General features: G+C 38.7%; 1 pseudogene; it reads right to left on the reverse strand.

Annotated features, from left to right (window-relative positions):
* Positions 1–4,287: 4,287 nt before the first annotated feature.
* Positions 4,288–5,723, reverse strand: LOC108371224 (uncharacterized; annotated as a pseudogene).
* Positions 5,724–11,476: the final 5,753 nt, after the last annotated feature.

Below are 11,476 nucleotides of genomic sequence, written 5' to 3' on the forward strand. Positions count from 1 at the left end.
AACGCTTCAATTCACTGAGCACGTGACACAAATACAAGTGTGCGCTAAATCCAGAAGGAGGCGCCAACTCAATTGTACACACTCAGTAGTCCTCAAAGGAATAAGTCATTAGTTTATGTGGGCGAAAAAAAAAAACATACTAAAAACCTGTCAACATCGTGAATACACAAATAGTTTTGCATAATTTGCCAAAGTCGCCAAGTGACTAAAAGAAATCAAAGAAATGAGAGCAACCAAATGGCGGTAGAGGTAGGAGATAGGCCAATAGGTATAAGCATGGTGGGTCTTGTGCTGATGACAAGAATGTCCCCAGATGCAGGCGTTAGGAAAAATGTAAAATGTACAGAAAAATGCGTTTAAACACTATTTCATATATCCGCCCATATATGTATACGTGTATGTATGTCTGTGTGTATGTAGGTGCATGGATAATAGTGCCAGTAAGTACTATTACTCTTCAGCTAGTATTTTTCCAACCGCCATTTCTATGTGTAGTAATATTTACAAACAAACAAACATACAAACGTACACCACGTGCGCCACGCCGATAGCAGTCTCGGCCGTAGCCATCGTTGGAATGTGAAATGAAGACATTCGCATAGTTTTACACGTACCGCACTAAAAACAAACAGCCACACTTACATCTCTACATTCACGCAACCAAGCGGCAACGAACGCTCAGAATGTCCCTATCACACACACGCACATATCTAAATATGTATGCATATAATTTTGTATGTCTTCATTATGCGAGCCGTGCGCCACTGGTACTGCACACTCGACCATACACCCACCCACCCAAAGCGCCATGCGCCAATATTTTTCCGACACTACAAATTTGTGATTTGTTCTACTTACAGCTACAGGCATCATCGTTAACATTGCCGCAACCTCCACGATTTCGTGTGGCATGCTGCAGTAGTTAACCGTACATATGTACATGCACACCTACATACATACATAATACATATGTACTTGCATATGCGGCAGCTACAGAATGTAGCCTTCCATGCAGAGCTGCCGGCAGGACATATTGCGCACAAATGGACTTGGCGTAGCTAAATGCATTCGTTGCACTGTGGGACAAATAAAGTGTGCATTGGAGTAAAACTAAGAAATATACCAAAGAAGTGTGCACTAAAAAATTTTGGAATCAAAAAAAAAAAATTGTTGAATTTTTCTAGTCTTTATTGTAAATAAACTGAATTTTATAAATCTGTTGAACTAAATAAAATATGTTTGACAGATTTCTAGATATCTCCAAGCTCATAACATTTTTATCTCAATAACCATTTAACACAAACAATTGAGAAAAACCAAAAAAAGCTTTTGATCCTCGAAAGTCCCCAGGGAATTAAGGTCGACTTTCTTGTAAATTTGGGCCTCAATTACCCCAGAAATGCATCATAATTGCACTAATTCTATGTAAAATCATTTATTTATTATATGCAAAGGCTTTGCACCAAAGAAAGTAAAATGATCATTCCACATATTATTTGTTCATAATATATTAAGATTTGCCGCACTGTGCCGCACAAAGTGCTACTTGATTTTTATAGGTTTCTGTAAGTCATGAGACAGAATTTAATTTTTGAAATTCTAATTCCTAAAGTCATTCAAGGTGTGTGCTCAAATGCATTACCACATACTACATCCTCATATTGTATGTATATTTCCAAATGCAGGCAAAGTGCTAAGAAAGACATAGCATAATTTTCAAATGCCCAGAAACACGTATAAAATACCCAAACATACATACATCAATATATGTATGTACATAGATACGTAGTACATATGGAGATGAACATGCACATACATGTTGAAGCATGCTTAAGTATTCTGTTACCAGCAACTAAACAACCTGAGAGGTCCATGCAACAGCAGCTTGTACACCCAGTAGATTTGTTGTAGAAGTAGTTACAAGTAAAAGTAATTCAGTCGGTCGGAGACAGCTGTTCCTCCGATGATGGCCTCACTCCCACAGCGTCACAAAATTCTTGGCGCGCCTGATTACCTTCGCAAACCCGCCAGGCGTCACGCTCATTTCCATTTCATTTCAAAAAGTGCTCAAGTGCACTTGTGGCCTTGTCCAATGGGCGATTATGCTCGACACACCGCAGTCACCCCCCTTAGCGCTGGGCGACCCCAGCTGCGCTTTTGGCTATGCAAAAAATTTACTTTTCTTCCATTGCCCCTTCTCGTTCCGACAAAAAAAAAACCAACAACAAACTCACGCCGCTTAAGACATTTGTTTGGTCTGCGCTTAGAAATCTGCCCTTTTCTTTGGTTGTAAAATGTAAAACATGAAAGAAAGTGCGGTGATATTTTGCGACACATTCACATGCACCAATGTAAGAATTTACATATCTACTAGTACATCCAGCTAACAAGAGTGTGGGTCCGTAAAAAAACAATTACAAGATTTACTGGCACTTGTGCGCCTAAAAGTGCGCAATACAATTTGCATAATATCCAAACACACAGCCGCGGCCACAGTTGCAGCCACAAGAAGTGCAACCGCAGCCGTGATACTAGCAACCGCCGCCGCCGCCGTCGTCACCCCCGCGCCAGACGACGAATTTGCAAACCGAAAACAGTGTAATGCAAATGAGTGCAAATTGAATATAGTTTAGCGTTAAGCGGGTCATTGTAGAGTCAGCAGGCAGGGTGTTGGTGGCGGGAGTGGCACAGTTGGTCGGTTGTACAGCAAGCGAATTTGTGTGTTCACGGGGTGTTTGTGATGTGATTTGTTATTTTACGCTGCCTCTTGAAGTCTGCAGCAGTCTCTTCAAGTAGAAATTCAGGAGATTATTTAAGTTTTAAATCCTGTGCTTTTGTTGTTCGGGACAAAGATGCTAAAGGCTTATGTTTGGAAGTTTTGCTGTTTGCGTAACAAAATTGGTTATTTTACTAAGCAAACACAATTATACTTTCAGCTGTTTTAATTTAGTTGTTTGGGGGCTTAACAAAATGTTTACCTTCACTGCATACATATATAGATAGAGGAGTTATATAAAAAAACCTCATATCTGAGCAATCCTTTTGATCTGACTTTGCCGGTTCCGACAAATGAATAATACGTTATAAAAAATACGAAATACAAAATGTAAAATAAACAATACTGAATAAAAAGTACAAAACCGCTTATCGTCATTCTGAAAAACCACATAACTGGCATTCGCTGCCAAAAATTAGATTTGCTCACACAAGCTCCTGGCTCAATCCTTACCCATTCGCCCTGAAATATACTAGCCAGAAATGCTATTGATTTATAGAAAAGAGAACCATTTTGAAATCTAAGTGTTTTTAATCACTAGAAAATAATTTATACACATACGCGGTTTTGTACTTTAAACGACGATATGTTTTTCTTCTTTCCGAAAACTGCCGCTACATGGAAAGCAGGGGCGGTTTTACCCCTATTTTAAAAATCTTCAATAGAACGTTCAGTTAGATATAATGAGATAAACTTATATAGTCATATGTGGGCGGTATCGCACCTATTTTCCAAAAATCCATTACTTCTTTTCAAGGGATTGTTGTTAGTATCAATTTTGAGTTAATTAGCGACCTTAAATCTCGAAATATAGAAGTTTTAGGCATTTAGAGAGAGTAGAAGAAGTACTAAATCTTTACAACTTTTACTACGTTTGTGCATACTATTTTGAAATGAGTGTACAGTGTATTATAGGGTTTTAAGCCTGACTATATGTTTGAGTCGATAGTTCCACTAGATTTGATCATACATAATATATTATATTTGAAGTTATAAACCTATAACGCTTGTTATTTGTTACACACATTAATGTGTTTTAATCTGTTTAAAAAATCATTACAAGCGTTATAGGAAGTTGCCTTAGTCCATTTGGTTTAATATAATGAGAATGAAAAAAAAGAGTTATTCAGTATGAAATAATCGAATTTTCATACGATTTTTGTATCACCAATCCAGCCATTTTAAATAATAATATTTTTAAAAAACACTAATTTCTTAAAAAAATGCTTTAAACCAAAAATAGAGGATTTGAGATACTATTTCTCCAAAAAGAAAAATTATATTATATAAAGGAGGATCCGCAACACCGCCAATAAAACTGCCGACTTTGTCAAAATCACAACAAACATGTTGCTATCGATCTCACCTTATTATGATTTCACCATGGCTCAGACTATAAGAGCATAGAACTTACCTTACTTCACATTTATATCAGCAACATTAACAAATTGTAAAAAATTTGCAGATTATTGAAAATTTGTGAATAACTTGTAAAAAACGTTTGGGAAATATTGATTTATAAGCACGCTTACTTCAACGTCGTTTATTGGATAGTTACTTCCATTTTCAGCTTTATAAAACTTTTTATAAATACTAACATACATACATACAACGGCATAAAATCGTAGCGCACTATTTTTTCAATTGAAAAGCAAATTTCTTGCTTTCACTGCGCTCATTTCAGTCAATATTGTAAATGCGTGCTCCAGATAAATGCCAAAGTGCGCATCCTTTTAAAACCTGACACAGCTATTGGTACGGGACCCCAGGAAATCACTTTAAATGCAGTGGCCTCCAAGCTCTGCACATCGACACCGTTGGAAGTCAGCGTTTTAATTATTGTCGTTAGATTAGAAGATTTCTGCAAAATGGCATGCAAAGCGAAAGCAAAGTGAAAAGCATAGAAGAGAGAAAAAAGGAACAAAAACAAATCAGCAGTGATGCGTAAACTTTTCAATTTGCAATATGTCAGGCGGTGGCTGTACCGAATCGGCATCTAGTCAGCCATCCAACCAGCCAGCCGATGACGCATAACACACAGCCGGGTTTACGTAGGCGTACTCACCAACGCTACATCGACCATCGGACGCAGCTCGGCGCTGCGCAAAGCTGCATAAAATTGCGCGAACGCTAGATTCTGCTGACGCTTTTGATTAATCAATTGCACGTATTGGTCGCGAGGCAAGTGCTTCAAAAGCTCCTCCACAAAACTGCTAAACGTGCGTAAGTGGTGGGCATATGGTGCGGCGGCACTGAGTGCGAGGCGAGTGCAACATAACTCAAATGCATTGCCTCAGTATCGCCCTGCTTACTCTTCTTCACCTCATCCTCCTCTTCGTTCAACTCATTCAGCAATACAAAATCGAGTGGCGGTTCAAGCTGCAGCTGCTCAACGGATGACCTCGCATTCACCGTGCCATATGTGGCGCGTCCTTGGTTGGAAGTGACTGCATCAGCTTCTGCATCAGGCACAAGCAAATGCAAATACTCCAAAATCTCTGCAACTTCTGGTATTTGCTCGGCCTGCTGCATCAGCTCTGTAAATTGCGTGCTGCGTAGATAATTGAGCACTTCACGGAAATTCGAATCGATGATGTAGTGCTTGGCGACGATTTCGTCCACTGTGGCCGCGGGTATCAGGTCAAGAAAATCTTTTAGTTCGTTGATCATTTCCGGCGAAATTTTCGATGTACTAAGCGACGTTATTATTGCTGCTTGAGTTGTTGTTGCTACCGCTAATAGCAATACTAAGAGCAATTTTGTGCGCGAAAGCATTTTTTTTTTTGCTTCTTCGTTCTTCGTATGCACTACTTATTTACTACTTGTACCGTCTATTGTCACAATCAGTCACACACTAAATCGGTCACTATCAAATCACCAACTAAACAAAGGTTCACTCTCAAACGTCACTTTGCTGCGGTCAGCGTTTCTGCTTATCAGCGACTTAATCGACGTTGAGCTGCGAATAACTATATACATATTTATGTGCATATCTACATATGTATACATGCTTTTGCCTTACTCTGTATTTTTGTTTATCGCCAATTTTGTTTTCCTTTCATACTCACATCTTCGATTTCATAAATGCTTTAGAGAACATACTTCCCTATATATGTATATATGTAAGTATGCATGTCCATATAGTATCCCTTTAGGAAATGCTAGCATTCCGGCATAACGAAAATATTCCACAATCATTGTTGTTGGACAACCCATTTCTTTTTGACATACGATGTCATTGGGAGGAAGAATTCCAGCTCGCTGATCGCAGAAAGTATAGGGAAATATTCCAAGAAGCTAATAATAAAATGAATGAATTCTTCCACACAGTTTCTTGGGAATAAATATGGAATAATTTAAGAGAAATTCTTTCGTTTCGTTCTTTCGTTTGCGATGAAACGGTAAATTGTTGTTGCTTCTTTCGGAGTTTCCACGAGAAGGAATGCTTAGATTTATTTTTTTTTTCAATAGATTTTCATTTCCAAGTGAAAGCATTTTCCTAGGTGGATACTTTAGTGCAGTCATACATAAATACATACTCATACAGTGCGTATGGATTTGTGTACTTCGTTATCCGATTGCTTTGCGAAAATAAACATTTCTTATCGCTATTTATACAAGTGTCGCCTATAACAAAAGTGAAAACGTGAGAAATAATGTGTGGCAGACATTAGCGGTTTGACGCTAAGCTATGTACATACATACATATATATTTTTGTACATACACTAGGGTGGTCCAAAGAAGTAAAGTTGGGAATTTAATGCTCTCACCCCCTAGGATTGTTCTATGTCGAAAAAATTACCCTTTATTTAGTTTTCGAAATCAAAAATGTTTAGAGGTCGCTCAAAGCATACTAACAGTTAGTAGGACATTTGTTGGAAACTAAATACAAATTTCGGTTTTCTTTAAATCACCTAGTTATCTTTATGGGATATAATAGACCTGCTACATAGGTCGCAGTGCATACCTCTGTCAATGTCTATGACTCAAAATACGCCGAGATCCTATGTCCCGAGCGAAGTTTCCAAGTCCAAGCAAAATATCCTATTGACCCCAAACCTTCATTGACCATTCAAAGTTTGAATTACAAACAATTGCCGTGCAGTTTCGACATTTTACCTGTACAATAGGTCCAGCTCTTGAGAGTAAATTCTTGTTAGTGCTGCTGTCATTATCCTCAAATTAATCTATTATATATATTTCCAATCCACTAGCGATTTCTGTGAGCTTATTCTGATCGGTTGACTACAGTAGAAAAGATCCGATTTTCTATGCCGAAAAGGTGCCCTCCCTGGGCCCATTAAATGTGTTGATACTCCTTTCTTTGCGATATTATCGCCAACTACATTTCTGTCGATAAAAATGTGTTCCGGATGCCAAAAATTTTATAGGTCAAACCAAGACTGTTCACCATTTTTGATGTTAAGTTGCATTATTACGATGTTAGAAGAACACTGGGCAGCTAAACCGGTATTCGTTACAGCGTAAAGTAGTATAGAAGTATATCATCACCGACTTACGTAAGTGGTCCCTATTTGACTATCCCCCCTAAGATCAGCTGGAATCGTTTTTTAAGTAGAAGTCTAGCTCTCTTTTTTTTTGTAGCATAAATCTCAGCTTGTAAGACGCTGCAATCGCTTGGCTGATGATATGTACAACAGCCTCATCAGCTAGTCTTTAGAGTAGAAGCTTGCAACGTGGTTCCCTGCACCATTTTTGACCATCAATGTTGATTACCAGCGGTAGGTCCACATCGCATTCTTTTCTCAGTGCACTAAGTCTTAAATCTTCTTCACGCTAAACTTTACTATAGTCACTATAAATAGCGTCTAAATCTAATTTGTGGCTTACCCAATGCTGTCGGATTTTGAAGAGACATAATTCTGATTTCAGTTGAATTCCATAAATTGCACCAAAACATGCCCAAATGGCAAACACTTTAATGCCTCAACTTCAAGGAGTGCAGATGTACGCGTGTGTGTGTGTGTGTGTGCGCGTGTGTGTGTGTGTGTGTGTGTGTGTGTGTGTGTGTGTGTGTGTGTGTGTGTGTGTGTGTGTTATCTCAAAGCACAATATCACCACACACAATAGCTTCAATTGCATTCTACAGTTATTTCTGGTAACCCAACAACCCCCATTATCGCTTCTGTAACTCTATACAGACATACATATGTACATATATACATATTAACGTGTGTGTTTATGTTTGCTACCACCTCAGGTTGCCCAGCCTGGCGTTATTTTACGACTCACATTAGTCTAACTAGCGTAATTTATGTGCTTCGTACGACAGGTGGGGAACAGCGGTTGGCGGCTGACAGAACTGGTATGTATGTATGTACATATGTATGTGCGTAGCAAATGGCAAGGCGACCGGTAGTTAGTCGAAAAACGTCTTTTCCTTACGGCCAAAAGACACCTTCCTGTACAGCAGCAGCTACAGCAACAACACGGCTCTTAAATATACACCTGAGCGGCATTGTGTTTGTGTGTGTGCGTGTGCGTGTTGGTTTCAGTTGTATATTGTTCCAGGTCGTTTCCTTTACCACTTTAATGCCGACACTCTGCATCATCAAATTGCCACCAAGGAGGTGAAGGGCAGGTGGGATGATGGTGGTGGGCGGCGCCTAGCATCAGTTGTGAATTGTTTTTCCGGCTTAAATGTGAGAAATGTTTGCTATTTCCACCTGGTGGCCATGCGTTTTCCCGCCACAGCCTTAATTGTTTGTGAGTATGTTGTACATACATAACTGTGTTTTTGTATGAATAACAACAATGCTGCAGCCCAGATGTTTATGTGTTGCGTAAGGCGAATTTTAAAGGCTAACAAGCTTTTTCTTGCAATGTATGGCAACTCTGTTCGCCAAGCACAACTTTAATAAACTGCAATGTCTTCACCTCGAAATTGCTCGCTCACAAGAAGTTTCAGTAAACTTGCTAACTACAACAACAACCACAACGCAAAAACAGCATCATTACGAAGTTATTTAAGTAAAGGTGTGTCCTTTATTTAGCTGCTTATCGGAATTGTGGTGGAATGTGGTATTTCTCAGTCGAGCCACGCTATTAGCCAATGTAGTTGCTCCCTCTCTCTCTACGCTAGAATGCTTTCGAACTTATTTTCCTTGCTCTATTTATTTATTAACTTTCTTTCTGTGTTTTTACAGACAAACGCAAAAACTTTGCAGACGCGCAATTGTATGCACTTTAACACTTTTAAATAGCAACAACAACCAGCTAAAGATGCATGTGTTTGAGAAAGTGCGAGCCAAGGCAAGGTGTAAATTAGAGTACATTCTCGCTTGCTAAATATCTGGTTGGAGCGGTGCATCTGTTCAGCTTTTCATTTCCACAATTTAAAAATGAGCTTGTGTTTTTCTTGTTTAAATCTTCTTATCATTTGCGATTATTCGAACAAGTTTGGCAGACTATTGAAAGTGAGTCTCTGCAGCATCACATTCCACCCTTCCACTGATAAAGCTAGATATTTTCAGCTAATTATACTAATATATCACTGTATTAATGCATATACATACATACATACATACATGCTGATGAACTTGGCAATAAAAGTGCAAGGATATGGTTAGCAATTGCAGAAGGGGCTTTCAATAAGAGTCTCTAATTTTGCTCTCGAACTACTGCATGTAGGAGACCAAAATCAAGCCAACGTTAGTTAAAGAGTGAGAATGCGTGCAAAAGCGTGCGCCCAGATATTTCAGGCAAGGCTGCCACAGTCCGCTCCGCCACCCGCATACAGTACTGGGTTCTCCCTTACCCCGGCATACAGCCTTCATATGTCCATTTCTAAAGGAACTGATCGGTGTATGCCAATTCTGGTTTCACATCGATCTTTCTCGTTACACATCCCTTCCAAGAGTGAGCGGAAGAGAAAAAGCTGCTAGGACAGAAATCCAGTGAACATATTCCGATATGTTTAGAAATTGGACGGAACTTCTCGTAAACTTAAATTTATCCTTCAGGATTTCTGCCGCATGTTTACAGCAGAGTTGACCGCAATAAAGCTCCTAAGTGGGCATTGAATTCGAACTTGAAATTTGCCATTTTTCAACACTTGAACAGTTTTTTTTTTTTCTCAAAAACTGATTGTGCTAGAAAAATGGACTTGAAGTCAGCACCGAAACATCTATAAGGTCAGGTCCGCCCCGTTTTCGAGATCAAACTCGTCCAAATTAGTATAATGCATGCATTAAAGTGTGGTCGAACTTCGTTCGCCGATGAATATCAGCGCAGGACGCTGATGGAAGTTCGCCATGTGACATATGGTGTATTTGGGCGGCCAGAAGGCATTCACGGTTCTATCAAACATACAATATTGGAAGAGCATTTGGTCATTAGAAAGCTATGTGCGCGTTGGATCCCACATTATTTAAAAATTTGTTAAAAAAAACTTGCCCTGATTGGTGCAGACATACGCTGTAAATATGTTTACTAGCACGCCATATCCATCGATCTGACCCAAGGTTTGTTCTATGGTAATTAAATAAAATTTGTTATTGAAATATTTTTCGTCGTTCAGATATTTCAGTTTTAAAGCTAATTTAAAGTATAAACAGAACCAAATCGCTGTGTGAATTTCGCCGGTCGGAGCGATGCCGTTGGGTGATGTTGGCCGCAACATTTTGCCCAGTAAAACAGAACAGAAACGAAATTTACATCAATTTAATGACAAACAAAAAATATAAAAGTACAAAAGCGAAAAGATGAATCATCAAAATTTCCCAATCTGATTCTTGCTGATAATTGTCTGCTAGAAAAATGAGGAAACGAGGTTAATTTTCCACTGGGAGCAGATTTTATGACCGGCGGCAGCGTCAAAATTAAAAATAAATCTATTCTTGCCGAATTTCTACTACTGCAGGGTGTTTTAATTTTGGCAGCGAAATTTCTTCCGACGAATTTCTCTGAGCGATTTGATTCTGTTTATACTTTTAGTCCTCTTTCATTTAATACAAAACTCCCTGGATAACTAATTAAGATCCTTTCTCAGTTTTGAGAACCACGAACTCGTTAGCTTTAAACGATATTTTGGTCTCTATGAATAAACTTTTGGTAAATGTGGCCCTTGCACATTGATTCTCAAGGTCACAATTTAATTAGCTAACGTAAGCCGCATCTAGAAAAATTTGCTAACTTGTGTGTCAAATAAACATTACCTATATTTATCAAACACCCTGTTTCCATAAATTGCACTTCTCTCAGTCCTCTCTATTCTAACTCCGGTGTGGATACTTGTAAATACTGGGTAAGAGACCAACATGTTGAGTGTAAACGATCAGTCCCAAGTGAGTCTGCTCATTTCTAATGTAAAGGTTAGTATTAAAGTTACTTTTCATATTTTGTGTGTTTATGGACACCTTAACGTGTATGAGTTTTACGACATTAAAGCTATGTGTGTAAGTATAATCACATAAATATTAATTTACAATTATCCTTGTCTAGTCGTTACTCATAAATTGACGATATGTCAACACGTTTGCGTTGCTGTTCCGTCAATTTCTCTACTTATGTGCTCATTCAATTTACTTTTGCGATATGCACAATACAGCTAAGGCAAGGCGAAAGTTCAATATCAATTATTATGTTAATAATAGTGTGCCAAGCGATTGCCGAGCAAAATCAACGGGGGCCAACAAGACTACGGCATAAAAGCAAAGGCCCGTTACCCTACAATTTTC

Source organism: Rhagoletis zephyria, unplaced genomic scaffold (genome assembly GCF_001687245.7).
Source record: "Rhagoletis zephyria isolate East Lansing unplaced genomic scaffold, Rhagoletis_zephyria_1.1 Rzeph_scaffold_04799, whole genome shotgun sequence".
NCBI lineage: Eukaryota > Metazoa > Arthropoda > Insecta > Diptera > Tephritidae > Rhagoletis > Rhagoletis zephyria.